Source organism: Solanum verrucosum, unplaced genomic scaffold (genome assembly GCF_900185275.1).
Source record: "Solanum verrucosum unplaced genomic scaffold, falcon-dt-bn FXZP01000261.1, whole genome shotgun sequence".
NCBI lineage: Eukaryota > Viridiplantae > Streptophyta > Magnoliopsida > Solanales > Solanaceae > Solanum > Solanum verrucosum.
In genome coordinates this window covers 6,146,411-6,161,105 of record NW_026019969.1, presented here as the reverse complement: position 1 = coordinate 6,161,105, position 14,695 = coordinate 6,146,411, and the positions used below count along the sequence as shown (strand labels likewise).

At 34.8% G+C, this 14,695-nt stretch overlaps 3 long non-coding RNA genes and 1 pseudogene across 4 annotated transcripts; 3 read left to right on the top strand and 1 right to left on the bottom strand.

Annotated features, from left to right (window-relative positions):
* Positions 1-2,081: 2,081 nt before the first annotated feature.
* Positions 2,082-14,677, top strand: LOC125816227 (uncharacterized). Its single transcript, XR_007442214.1, has 3 exons — positions 2,082-2,318; positions 3,096-3,457; positions 14,585-14,677. It is a non-coding gene; the product is annotated as an uncharacterized LOC125816227 (long non-coding RNA).
* Positions 6,411-6,882, bottom strand: LOC125816225 (probable histone H2A variant 1; annotated as a pseudogene).
* Positions 11,664-13,395, top strand: LOC125816226 (uncharacterized). 2 transcript variants are annotated; one of them, XR_007442213.1, is made up of 5 exons: positions 11,664-11,975; positions 12,524-12,619; positions 12,801-12,843; positions 13,147-13,203; positions 13,347-13,395. It is a non-coding gene; the product is annotated as an uncharacterized LOC125816226 (long non-coding RNA). The 2 variants fall into 2 exon arrangements; XR_007442212.1 differs by having other exon boundaries at positions 13,147-13,389.
* LOC125816228 (uncharacterized) lies at positions 13,555-14,347 on the top strand. The gene is made up of 3 exons (XR_007442215.1): positions 13,555-13,798; positions 13,921-13,970; positions 14,289-14,347. It is a non-coding gene; the product is annotated as an uncharacterized LOC125816228 (long non-coding RNA).
* Positions 14,678-14,695: the final 18 nt, after the last annotated feature.

Sequence of the window (14,695 nt, the reverse complement as noted above, 5' to 3'; positions counted from 1 at the left end):
GTATTTGGTTATTGGCTTTACGTTGCCGCTAAAATGAAATGTTGTCATGTATCTTACGCTGCCTATTTCATTACACTAGTTAACCTTAGTCATGCCAAACTCAATTGCAAAAAGTTCTTTTTTACTAAAATTAGAGGGAAATAAGGAATTAATTTAGCTAGCTAGATCTGTTTTTATTCTTGTGTGTTTATGTAACTAGTCCCTATCATGGTTGGTTCAACTAATTTTTACCATGATTATTCTATCTTATGATATGTATATGCCTTTATTCCTTTAAAGTTCTCAATTTTCCTTATTGTAGCTTTAGGTCATGTTTGTATTCCCTTCCCCACCCTTGGAGTAAGAAAAAAGGGAGATGTTATTGATCTCTATCACTTTTTTTTTTTGGTTATTGATTTCTATATTCTACGACAAAAATTTACAAATTCGATTAATGCTAGGAAAATGTTCCTGCTAAGGGTCGAATTCAACACTTTTGAAAGAGTTTAATTCACCCTCTATCACATTTTGATTTAACTTTGTTCAATTCAAGGTCATATTTTTCGATTTTACCTTGACTTCTTTGTTTTGTTTTTGTTGACAACTTAGGTTTTACTTTGACAATTAATGAATTATAAAGTTCCAAAGCTACATTGATTGGTCCCACCAGCAGTAGAAATTCTTTTGTTAGTTATATGTTTGACTTTTGTACTTATTGGAATTAGGATCAGCATCTACACTATCTTTTGAGTCAATCATATAGATATGATTAATAATAAGTAGGTAAATATAGAAGAAATATGTTAGTCAATTGTCCTCTCAATTTAAGATAATCCTATGTTTTTAGTAATATTTTGTTTTGTTTTCCATCTCGTCAACTTTATAATATATACTTCATACAAACAAGTACCGAGAACCATATTATAGCAATTTTTGAAAAAATATCTAAAGTTCATATGGGTGTAAACAAATAGGGGTCAACTTTTGAAAAAAATTAGTACAATGCAAATTAATGAGTACTATGTATTCTTCAACCTCAATAGTAGCAGTCTGACATTGACACAATAGTCGGCAATAGTTGGTAAATCCAAGTTTTCATAAATTGGGCTTGGCAGCACCAGCAACTTATCCATTTTCCAGTGGGCTGAATTTGGGGTAAGTCCATAAAATATTTGTCCTTCAGGCTGCTGCTTAAGTTGAAGACTTGTTATATAGTGTATCGATTCGCTCTATATTAATACGAACAAATACATCGAATCGATACAACTCCAAGTGAACAGATACATCAAATTAATACAACTTCAAGTGAATAGGTACATAGCAAAACAATAAAACCTAAACCCTTACTATGCATTGTAAATTTTCCAAATCCTCAATATTTTGAGTAAATACAAAACATATGTTTGCACTGTTAGATAATTTTTCCTTGTTGTTTGTAAGTGGTTATTTGATTAAACGTTATTGTCTTTGTAAATAAAGTTTGAGAATATATTATGGAGTAATTTTTAGTCAAAAATTGCTTATTTAGACTTTGAAGAGCAAGTGTGACAACCAATTTAGTAAGTCTTCTGAAAAATTGTGGAAGCAACATATGGTAAAAGAATTTAGACAATTATGATTAAAGGAATAACTACTCAATATTCCAAGTGCGTAAAATGGAAAGGTGAATGACACAAGTCATAACTATACATACAAAAATGGTTGTAAATACATGCACCTAGCTATTCTATTTAAATAAAATTTAAATTAATTCTTGGTATGTAGTTTATAAATATATAAATTTCATTTAAAAAAAAGTTAAAGATTTTGTGTGTAAATTTTCGATCAACTTTAAACTGTTTAAGTTTTAACTCTAAAAAAAATAAAAAGTCCCACATAAATCGTGACACAATAATTATATGTTTTTCTCATTCCACTTATGCGTGAATTTTAGATGTAGTCGAATAAGTTTAGTAAAGTAATACTTTATGTTTTTTTATTCCACTTATGCGTGTATTTTAGATGTATGTATTAATATTTAATAGGGATAACACAAGCTTTTACACTTCGGGTATTTTGTTCGGCGAGAGCTGAAAAAGAACACTTGAAAAATAATGAAGCGGAGAAGTAGACGATTCTCTGTGGCATTTCGTCGAACAGTTTATGTACAATATAAAGAACCACCCTCTGCTCTCCATTGCTATCCCATTAAACCTCGGAATACGCCTCCTAATCTCTTCATCGGCAATGGCCGCCGGTACGGAAACGTTTTCTTCGATGAGAATTACAATCTTGTCCCTGAATTTCCTTCTTGGAATCGTCTCTTGCATCATTTCAATTCCTCCGGCCTGGTTGATCAGGTGATTCTCCTTTATTCTGATATGCTCTCTTGTAGAGTAACTAGTTAACTTTCCACTTAGGGTGAAAAACAAGTTTCTGGAATATTAGTAAAATGACTTTCTTGATTTATATAGGGAAATCAAGTTCTACAATGACATTGTTTGTTAATTATATCTTCCCCACCCATCCAACGGTCCCAATACCTAACCCTTGATCATTCCACCCCTTTACCAACACTAGAATGAGTAAGAAATCAAACTTATTTTTCAAGAAAACATGTTCTTGTTTTACAATGAAAAATGTTCTCCTTCGTACCAAACACACCCTTTAATGTATTTCTAATCACCCCTAATCAGCAAATCAAATATTTATTTTATCAAAATTCAATGGATATAAAGTTATGCTATGGTTTCTTTTATTATTCTGCTTTTTATTCTTAAATCAAAATATGTCTATGCAGAAAACCAGTGAACAAAATTAGTAAGTGGCAAAACAAGGAATGGAACATATTTGTGTTAGAAAATCCATCCGAGCAATATCTCTTTTATTATAACGATTTTTTATAATCCTTTCTTCAATAACACAATTTGATTTACTCTGGTAGAGAAATCCAACCACCAGAAAAGAAACAAAATCTTCAGAAACTTTGGAAATTGGCTCACATGTAGACAAATAGACAATGGGTTGATGATGCCTCTACTGAATTGAATGTGTATACAACCTCTAATTTTTAACTCATAGAACAGAAGACTGTGAAATAAAAAACTGAAAGTCAGAGCTTGTTAACTTGTTTGTAGGAAAAGGTGAAAGAATTTGTTGCTGAGCAAGTTCAAGAATCGGAAGAGGGAATTTCTACGGACTGCATTGTTAGTGGTGCCTTTATGAAAATTGTTGGAAAAGAGCAAGAGTTTTGTTATGGTTAAGGATTGGGAACAAAGCCAACAAGTAGGAGATCCACACATAGAATTTACAAGCAATTATAAGCACAAAAGGGAGCTAGGAAAAGAATGTCATTAACGAGAGAGTATAGGATCCGATGGAAGTACAAAATTATCTTGTGGAGAAATGGAAAACTCGAGAAGTCATGAAAGCTCGTCTTGAACGGGCAAAAATCTTAAGTGAGTATCATGGCACTATTTTCCCATATTCAGAATTCAAGGTATTTTATTTGGTATAACTTTCAGTTATTCACTGTTAATTGTTAGAAGATTTTGATGAAACAACAAGAAATAGAAGTAAACAATATTGCTTTATATTGTTATGATAACAACTAAATTTAACAATAGTATTAAAATGTATCTGAAGCGGGATCTCGGCTTAGATTCACACTTTCTTTTGTCTTTCCTTGAAAAGCCATTTACAGTCTTCTATGAGTCCCTAATTGTGGTAGGTAACAGACCATTTGTTGAGTGAATAGCTGCAGGTGCATGACAAATTATATGTACTATCAAATATGTTCAGGAGAGTTACAGAAAGTGGCATGTTGTTTTCATTTATGCACTTATTTTCCTATTTATTACACCCAAGTGCTTACACTGTCTAGTTTTGAATTTAGTCTTTTGTTTTCATTGCACTTCTTTCCTATTCATCAACCTTTTTTTAGTGTTATGTTACACTGTTAATTTTCAATTCCAATGACCTTTGGTTCTGCAAATGGCTCACCTCCAAATAAGAAGCCAAGAAGATACCCAAGTTAGCAACTACAGTGGTAACAGGCAAAAAAACTGAGCTCGAGCCATGAGAAATCCTTACCAGGGACCTTGGATCAACTAGAAACCCTTTTGGAGAGCTTATAGGGGAGATGGGTGAAGAAATTAATGAAAAAAGGCCTTTGAATCGTGTTAAAAGCTTTTAAAAAGCTTCTGCCGACTTAAATCTACAGACTGACTGTCAGTCGTCAATAATTCACGGTCGTGGATCTCCTCGTGGATCAATCCGCGTCCCATAAATCCCACCTTACGTTGGGGGTTGTCCAGAACTTGATTTTTCACCCTTTCAAAACTTTTTCACGACCCAATTCACAAGTCATACTTCAACTCACGACCATACTTTGGCTCGTCGATTGCCTCAACAGAGCATGGTGTGGTAAAATGGGTATAACTTTTTACTCCAAAGTCAGATGGATGCGCGGTTTGGCTTGCTGGAAATTTGACTCATAGGACTTTCTTTTTATAGGTAACTCAGCCTCTAGATCCCCATATGCTGGAAGATATGCTTGTTAAAAGTCAGTCCATACTTGGAACCACTTGAAATACTCCACCATAGTCCTATTTAATTTCAACTTTTGTTCTAAGGCTTCCTTTGGTCTCTGACTAAGTCTAATTCTTTAAATGACTTATTATAAGGGTTCCTTGGTATACTTACCCATTTTCAACTTTTGTCTTCGGATATTAAACCGACTTGTCGGCGTTTAAAACTCGAATTCGTACTAGAAACTACGGGGTGTTGCATTGATCTTGCAGAACTGGATATGTCATCCATCTCTCTAGATGAAAGAGATTGACTGGAAAGAAATTTTGAAGAGGAGGAAATTCATGCTACCATCAAGGCTTGTGCACCTGACAAGGCTCCAGGCCCTGACGGCTTTACAATGGCCTTTTTTCCAGAAGGCATGGGAAGTCATTAAATATGAAGTAATCGGGGCCCTAAACCCACTTTCACCATAACTGTCATATGGTCAAGTCCTATAATTGCTTCCTTTATTGCCCTCATTCCTAAAAAGAAAGGGGCAATAGAATTAAAAGATTACAGATCAGTCTTATTGGGATAGTGTACAAGTTAATAGCAAAGATTCTTGTGGAGAGACTTAAATTTGTAATTGGGAAGCTGAGACTACCAAAATGCATTTGTTAAGGGTAGACAAATCTCAGATGTTGTATTGATAGCAAATGAGGTGCTGAATTGGAAGTAGAAATCAGGAGACGCAGGGTCGTTGTTTAAACTTGACATAGAGAAAGCTTTTGACAAGCTTAATTGGGCCTATCTGTTCACAATCTTGAGAAGGATGGGATTTGGGAATAGGTGGATCAAATACAGTCTGACAATGGTAATGCTGTGCTCATTAACAGGGGGCTGCAGGTTTTTTCTCTCCTCAAAAAGGGCTAAGGCAGGGAGACTCCCTCTCTCCCTTTCTTTTCATCCTTGCTATGGAAGGCCTTAGTAAGATGCTCCAAAAAGCATGTCAACTACAATTGATTGAAGGCTTCAAAGTAGGCAGGCCCACGGGAAACAATGTCACAGTTTCACATCTGCTTTATGCAGATGATACTCTGCTATTTTGTGGGGCATATAGATCACAAGTTATTAAGCTAAACTTGATTTTGCACATTTTTGAAGCTGTCTCTAACTACACACAAATATGTCAAAAAACACTATCTATCCTGTAAACTCAGTGCAGAATCTGGTAGAGCTAGCAGGAATCATGTGCTGCAACATAGGGTCCTTTTCAACAACTTATCTTGAGTTGCCTTTAGGTGCAAATTTCAAGGCTAACGAGTTATGGTTGGGAATAATTGAGAAGTTTGAAAATAGACTAGCAACATGGCAAATGCATTATCTTTCTTTTGGAGGAAGAGTTACATTGATTAATAGTGTAATGGACAACATCCCTACATATCATATGTCCCTTTTCCCTAGTCCTGCATCTCGAAAAGCTCGACAAAATGAGAAGGAATTTTCTATGGGAAGGCAACATCAAGGATCATAAGTTTCACTTGGTTAAATGGGCAAAAGTGACACAACCTAAATCTCAAGGGGGTTTGGGTATCAAAGACCTTGCAGCTCACAATAAAAGCATGATGATGAAATGGTTATGGAGGTACGGAACTGAAGACTTTGGATTGTGGAAAGAGGTGATCAAAGCTAAACAGGGTGAGCTTACTCACTGGTCCACTAAAGTCTCAGCAGATGCATATGGAGTTGGTGTATGGAAAAGGATCAGTAAACTTTGGCCAGATTTTGCTGGGAACGTCACATTTGGAGTTTTTTTCTTTTTTTTTGTTCATAAGCTCATAACATCAGATAAGTTATTCTAATCAAACACAACCAACAGTGCCCTGTCATTAGTCAACCCAGATAAAGAGGAAAAAAACATAAGCACACACAATGTCAAGATACATCTAAGATAACACAGGAGAATTTAACTCCTTGGTGGTTTTGTTTATGAGGGACTTGTGGATGTGAGGGATGACACAACCACCAGCAATGGTACCTTTGATAAGGGTGTCAAGTTCCTCGTCTCCACGAATGGCCAATTGCAAGTGCCTGGGAGTGATTCTCTTCACCTTAAGATCCTTGCTTGCATTACCAGCTAATTCAAGAACCTCTGCAGTCAGGTACTCCAGAATTGCAGCAGAGTAAACAGCTGCTGTTGCTCCAACCCTGCCATGGGCAGAGGTTCTGGTCTTGAGCTGACGGTGAATTTCTTCCCACTGGAAACTGCAGACCCGCACGAGATGAACGAGAGATTGGCTTTTTCTTGTCTTTCTCCTTGTTGGCAGCCGCTGCAGCTGTTGTCTTCCCCGCCACTAGCCCTTTCCCTCCTTTTCCTGCCATTTTCCTTATTTCAAAACTTTTTTCTTTGTTTGTATTGTTCACATTTAGAGTTGTCAATGGATCTCACATCAAATTTTGGAAAGACATATGATTGGGAGACACAACTTTGGGTGAGGAATTTCCAAATTTGCATCTCATTGCAGCTGAACCAAATTCTACCATAGCATCCAACAAATCAGACGACATTTGGGACCTAAGGTTCAAGAGAAACCTAAATGACTGGGAACTTAATGACATATTTGGTCTCTTTGCCAAATTGCAGTCTTGCTCCTTTTCGCCCCAAGAGCCTGATAGATTGAAATGGGGTAACTCAAGAAAAGGTCACTACACAACAAAGGAAGGATAACACAGTTTATGCTCAAGGAACTCAATAATTGACAAATGGCCATGGAAGCATATATGGAAGACAAAATTACCTACCAAAGTGATCTGTTTCAGCTGGACTGCACTGCATAACTCATGCCTCACACAGGATAATCTCTCCAAAAGGAAATTCCAACTTGCTAACCGATGCTATTTCTGCCACAAGCACACAGAAAGTGTCAACCATTTGCTACTGCCCAGCTGCCCTAGACCTCTGGAATATGTTTTGTTGCTTTTTTGGTCTTTCCTAGGTCATGCCTTTCTCTATTTGGGATGCTCTTGAAAGTTGGAGTTCACGGGAAGTTGACAAATCCATCAAGAATATGTCGATGATGATCCCTGGTGCTATCTTTTGGTGTTTATAGACAGAGAGGAACAAAAGATGTTTATATTGGAATTTCAACTTTTAGAAATCTTTTGCGAGGCAGATGTCTAGTTAGCCGTTTTGGTTGGTCCAAATTGACCCCTGTAAATAATTTAGAACTCTTCCTGGATTTTGTTAGCTCTATAGCTTAGAAAGAGGTTACAAATCCTTTTTTTTTTTTTTGATGAAGTAAGAAGAATGTCATTAACAAAGCATCAAGCATCAAGCAGATGCACAGATTACAAAAGAAAGAAATATCAGCTCCCAAAAAGGCAAAAAAAAGCTATCTAAACAGCTAACAACAGAGATCTATGGAGCTGATAAATTCCAGGAAAGAATCGGCACTAAGTACAGGAGAGAGATTAACCCAACCAAAAAGAGTAATCAAACATCTTGCTTTAAAGGTAGAGATGGGAATTGGGGTGCCATCAAAACATCTTTTGTTCCTCTCCGTCCATAAGCACCACAAAATACAGGCTGGAACCAAAGACCGGATCTGCTTGATGGACTTCCCAACTTTCCAAGAACTCCAACACACAAAAGCCTCTCTCAATGATCTTGGCATGACCCAAGTGAGTCCAAAAAGTGAGAAGAACATGTTCCATAGGCCTGTTGCAACTGTGCAATGAAGGAACAAGTGATTAATAGATTCTGAGTTGCACAAGCACATGTAGCATCTGTTGACTATTTGGAATTTCCTCCTCATGAGATTATTCTGAGTCAAGCAAGAGTCTTTTAGAGTAATCCTTTTTTTGTGAGCTTAACTGATCTATCCTTGTAAAGCTTGTATCTTCTTGATGCCTTTGAATGAATCTACTTACTTCATCAAAAAAATAAAAAGAATTGACAAGACAACTTGTCCGCAAAACTAATCGTGAAGATATGTTCCATGAAAATAAGATCTTTAGAGGAGATAACATAGAAGTTCAAGCTTATAAATGCACTAGTAAGCGCGTTGCAAAATTTTCAGGTTATAGTTTTCGTAATTATAGTTGACTAGTGTCATCATAACAATGAACTTACCCTTAGGGGTGGCCCAGTGGTTTGGGCTTGGGACTTTAATGTTGGAGGTCTCAAGTTTGAAATCCCTTGCCAGCGAAAGCAAGGGGTTTGCCTTCTGGGTCGAGTTCGTCGCACCAGGCTTGCCTAGTGCGGGTTACCTCAACTATGTGGTTTGCGAGCTATTGCATAGGAGGTGGGGTTTTACCCTGTGCGCACCCAAAGGGTAGCGGCTGCGGGTTTTCCATGTCATAAAAAAAAATAAAATAACAATGAACTTGTCCCTCCCTCTTTTCTCATTTCTTAGAATTTGTCAGGAACTATTTGATGAGAAGAAACCAAACATCTCATCCCATGCTGTTGGACTAAGGTATACTTGACATATTTCTATATTAGCTCATATATTTGGTTAACATATAAATTATAAACAAGCAGGTGCTTTAAAGAGAGTACTGGACTCAAATTCTTGTAATTTGAGGTTGAAAACACTCCATGTAGCCCAATATTGGTGAATTTCTTGCAACATTAGCATAGTATGCAAACTTATATGTTCTTAAAGATTCAAGAGCAGACTTATACTTGTTAGTTCGAGGGGAGATGTTGATGAACGAATTTCCAAGTTAATTGATTGCCGATGACATTTGAGATTTGAGAATATTGGAATTTGTTGGTACAGTGGCAGATAACCAACTTAAATTAAAGTTCCTTTTCCTACTATTTCTTTTTTTTAGCTTCCCTTAAAAAAAATTATGTTCTTCCAAGTCTACGATAGTCCACAAATATTATGGACCAGAAGTGAATCTAGAATATAAAAGTAATAATACACATAATTCAATATCATGTGAAGGTAATCTAAATATCAATCTAGAACAAATTTTCTTACTAATTTAGAACTATGAATATTCAATCTACTCGGATGCTTAGAATTTAATTTCATTCAATTTTTTTACTAATTTAGAAGTATGAATATTTAATTCACTCATATGCTTAGAATTTAATTTCATTCAAATTTCTTACTAATTTAGAAGTATGAATATTTAATTCACTCATATGTTTAGAATTTAATTTTATTTAAATTTTCTTCCTAATTTAGAAGTAAATAATTCATTTTCATTCCATTTGCTTGAGAGGAATTAAATTCTGAGCATTATAAATAAGATGCTTATGTAGCAGCTTTTGAATATTATTAGGGTTCCCAAGTGGCGCGTTCCTGGAGGCAAATCGAAGTAGAGCAAAAGAAAGGTTGGGTGCTGGTGCGGAGCGACCATCCGTTCTCGAATAGGTGGGGCCTACGCTCTAGATCCTCCTTGCTTGCAGAAACGTGTGGTCGTCTTTGAAGTTATCACTCTCTGGTTTTCTCTCTTGTTTCCTTGATTTCACAATGTAAGAACATTTCTCTTGCTTTCTTTTTATTCTCCCAGTTATATGTCTTATGCCTCATTTGTTTTCATTAAGATTAAAACGTTTGAATCTCAATACACATATGAATATTAAGATGTTCTTTAAGATTTAGAGGTCTGAATCTGAATACTATATAGTTAAGACCGTTTGTTTTCTCAACATCTGAATGTATAAAATTTATCTTTGTTTAGAAAATAATAAATATAAAATTCAATTAAAAATACTAAATTAATCTAATATTATATCAATAAATATTTTAATTTTTTTATGACAATTGGTGGTGGTGATGACTAACGATGGTGATTGTGTGTACCAGATGACGTTGACTACTGATGGTGGTTGTGTGGGTCGTTTGGTGTGAAGGTTAACACCAGTTAGTTCTGGAATTATATTATAGTGCTACTTAATTTGTTGTTTGGTTGGCAAGTCCGGGATAACTTATTTCGGGATTAATAATTAGTATCGGGATAAGTTATCCCTTTCCTTGGACGATACAGTAATCTCGGGATCAAATAAGTAAATGACAAAAATATACCTTTAAACCTTTTTTATACATTACTTTTCACATTAATAATTGGTATTTTTGTAAACAAATAAATTGTTCTTAAAATTTATTATTTTGAATACAACAAACCAAACACACAATAAAAAATAATTTTAGCATAAGTTATCCCATCATAACGAATCCTATCATAACTTATTCCATTATAAATAATCAACATAACTTGAATTCAAACCAAACGACTTCTTATGGTATAGTGGTTGGCACTAATGATTAATCGTGATTGTTGGTAGTGATGACTGATAATTTGTAGTGGAATGATACTGATAACTAGTGGTATTGGTGAATGATGATGGTGGTTAGCAATATATATTGTTAACTAATGGTGGTAATTATCGATTGTGATTAGTGGATGTAATTAATAGTAGTTGGTGGTGATGATTGCAAATAATGGTAAAGGTAATGACGATTGGTTTTGGTGATTGACGGTAGTGATAGTTGTGGTTGGGCCGAGGATGGTTGTGGATGGTAGGTGGTGGTGATTGGCGGTGGTGTGATAGTTGTGACTGAAATGGTGGTTGTGGGTGGTGACCGAAAGTATATGGAGTAAAATAAGAAAACAAACACACTTAAACAAACAAACTTAATGATTAAATGCAAACAAATGAGGCCTTCGACCTTAATAATGGTTTGAATTGCGTTCATTTTCAGATGTCAGCTCATAGTGTAACATTTCCTTTTTCCTTTTAATATTACTTCTTTATTCTGATTAGGTCTAATTCATTCAGATCTAATAGGTCTTGAAGTACTATTTCTGTATCTCCTGACCAAATCCACCTACATTAGGATTATTCGTTAATAGTTGATCAAATTTGATAGACTTGGAAATAAGCTTGTCCAAGAGAACAGTCATATAGATTATTTTGAACTTGTTGTTCACTTAAAAATGCCTGTGAGTTTACCACCATTCTATCCACTACCGCCATCATCAATTACCTCCCCTGTACAACTATCACTGCAAACCATCACAGCAACAAGGAATGAAACTAGTCACCACCACAAGCCATCATCAGCCACCACTGCAAAACCACTACTACAGCCCCTCACCAACCATGATAATCACCAATCGCCACCTCATAACTATCACCACTGACAACCACCACTATTTGTTGCCACCACTGCTAGTGTCTTAAGTGTGTTTTATCAAATAAACATTTTTTACTATACCATCTAAATAAAGGTTTTTATTCTTTTGTGGATTCATCTGTAATTGTCATTTTATTACAATTTTACTTGTACCAATTTATAAAAAAGAAAGGGCCTTACACTTGCTTATCTAAGTGATTCTAACAATTTGTTTTATGCTTGTGTTAGGTCCCAAACCGATGATAATTTCACAAGTTACTTTGGGGAGGTTCCACCAATTCTTGACTATTTTTACTGCCAAACCTACCCAAAAAATTCGCAGGAATCGTCTATACTCAGCAGCCACAGGTAGTAGTTATTTGGTTCGTGTAAATAAGTATGTTAACATAATAGAACATCCCTATTCATAAAAGAATACTTGGAAATCTCATGTTTTCATTGCCTGGAGGTTTCAAATCTCTGGACTTTCTGAAAAATCAGAATGAAAGGATCCCTCTGTCAAATGGTTCATTTACTTTATTCAGAGGTTTAAGATATTAAAAGAGAGAGATGATTTATTTGTGTCAAATGGTTCATTTACTTTATTCAGAGGTTTAAGATATTAAAAGAGAGAGATGATTTATTTGTGATTAATTTTTAACAAATCTCTTCATGAGAAATCATATTCTATTTTAAATATGTCACAATGGGTTGCATTGATTTAACTCATTTACAAGTGTACGATACATTAAAGAGATGTTTTTTCTCATTTCAAATTTTCACATACATTTAGAGTCATTCTGAATGTGGATGTTATCAGCTGCAATTATAATTCCTTTTTAGTTACGCTACATCTTATGGTCTATTCATAGCCTTTGTACTCTGTTTATATCTCTTGGAAAATGTAACCTCCACAGGCAATTCAATGAACACTATCAATCACATCATCACAATAATCAATTGCCAACAGATCTGTTTGTGATGAATCGACCTGATGTGTCTCCAACCTCGAGGTAAAATTAATAGTATGTTTTTTTACCTAGAGCATATTCGTGGTAGTCATTTTGTTAATCAACTTGAACAATATATGTGGATTCTTTCCTCTACTTTTTTGATTACTAATGGATTATCCTTCACTTTTTACGGCAATATTTTTTTTACAATCCACTAAATGCTAGTTTTAAACATACCTAGGCATGTGTTTGTTGATGCAAGTACCAACGGCTTAAATTACGTGGTATGTTTCTATAACCTCTTTGTTTGTTTGTTTGTTTCTTTTATCACGTGTTTATTTTATTTTTGAAATCTTTCTTGTGATAGCTGAATACTTGTATTTCAGCCTTACCATGCATATAATTTTTAATTTTTTTTTGGTATAAAAATATAATGCCAACTCGAATTGGCTTTAGCAGGTTACGCCGCTAATAATTCAAGGGCATGGTCTCTAATTATCAAATTCTCTCTTTTATTGAGTTGTTAATGTAAATATAAACTTCTTTTTAATACTCCATATCAACTAGCCCGTCTTCTAATAATGCAGATTGACTATTCACGTTGTATAGTGCCAAGGCTGCATCAATCATCTTATCATTCAGGAGTATATCTCATCCCTAATTTATTTTCAGTAATTTAACCAGTCTAGTTTTTAAAATTAAAATTTTCAATAAATGTGTATATGTAACCATTTAAAAGTAGGTGTGCTATGTTTCTAAATGTTCATCTTTTATGGAATGAATGCAGAGAGAAGTTGTTGAGCAAGAACATAGACAGAGCAGGATAGATTATCCTCAACCTCAGGTGATCAGGTAGCATTCCTCATTTTGGATTAGAAAGGCTTTTTTTTTAAAAAAAAAGAAAAATTCCATAAACTGATAACAACTTTATTCGGATATCCGAAGACAATCCTAATGTATTATGTATGTAGTTTTTATTTTCTTTTTCATTTTCTCTAAAAGTAATTTCAACATACAACTTTCCTCCATTTTTTTTGTCAAAACCAAATCCAAAGCCTTTAAAACACCTGTTATACTAATTATGTGATGACCTGTAAAATTACCACAAAATTAAAATCATGAACTTATGTGACTTGAAATGCAGGCCTGCTCCATATACGCTATATGATCCAAGATATGCTGACATTGGTCTACCGGTGGATCCTTATTTACGTGCAATGAAGCTGAATCCACACTTTTGTAAGTTATTTTATTTTTTAAAATACCTTTGTATTCTTAGAATTATAAATCAAAAGAAGAACAAAAAGGAACTAGCACTGTGTAATATCAACTGCTCGGTATCTGTATCCCTTGTATTGCAGCAATGCAAAAAGCGACAAGTGAGGAAAGTTCAACCACTAAAAGAAAACGGGTATGGTCTCTAATTATGACATTTTCTCTTTTCTTGAGTTATTAATGTAACTCAAACTTCTTTTTGATACTCTGTATTGAATAGCTCATCGTCTAATAATGCAAATAAATGCAGACTGACTATGCATGTAACAGAGTGCCGAGGCTGCATCAATCATCTTCTCATTCTGGAGTATATCTCATCCCTAATTTATTTTCAATAGTTTAACCAATCTATTTTTAAAAAATTAAAAATTTCAATAAATGTCTATATGTAGCGATTTAAAAAATAGTTAAGTGCTATGTTCCTAATTTTCCATCTTTTATGAAATGAATGCAGAGAGAAGTTGTTGAGCCAGAACATAGACAGAGCAGGATAGATTATCCTCAGGCGATCAGGTAACATTCCACATTTTGGTTTACAAAAGCCTTTAAAATATATATTTCCATAAATTTAAAACACCTTTATTCGGATATACGAAGACAATCCTAAAGTGTATGTAGGTTTTTTCTTTTCATTTTCTCTTTAGATTAATTTCAACATACAACTTTCCTCCAATTTTTTTGCCAAAACCAAATCCAAAGCCTACATTAACTTTATCTGTTGTTATACTAATTATGTGACTTGAAATGCAGTCCTCCTTTTGAGCCATACGATCCAAGGTATGCTGCCATGGGTCTACCCATGGATCCTTACTTGCGTGCATTCAAGCTGAACCCCAACTTAGGGTAAGTTATTTTTTGTTT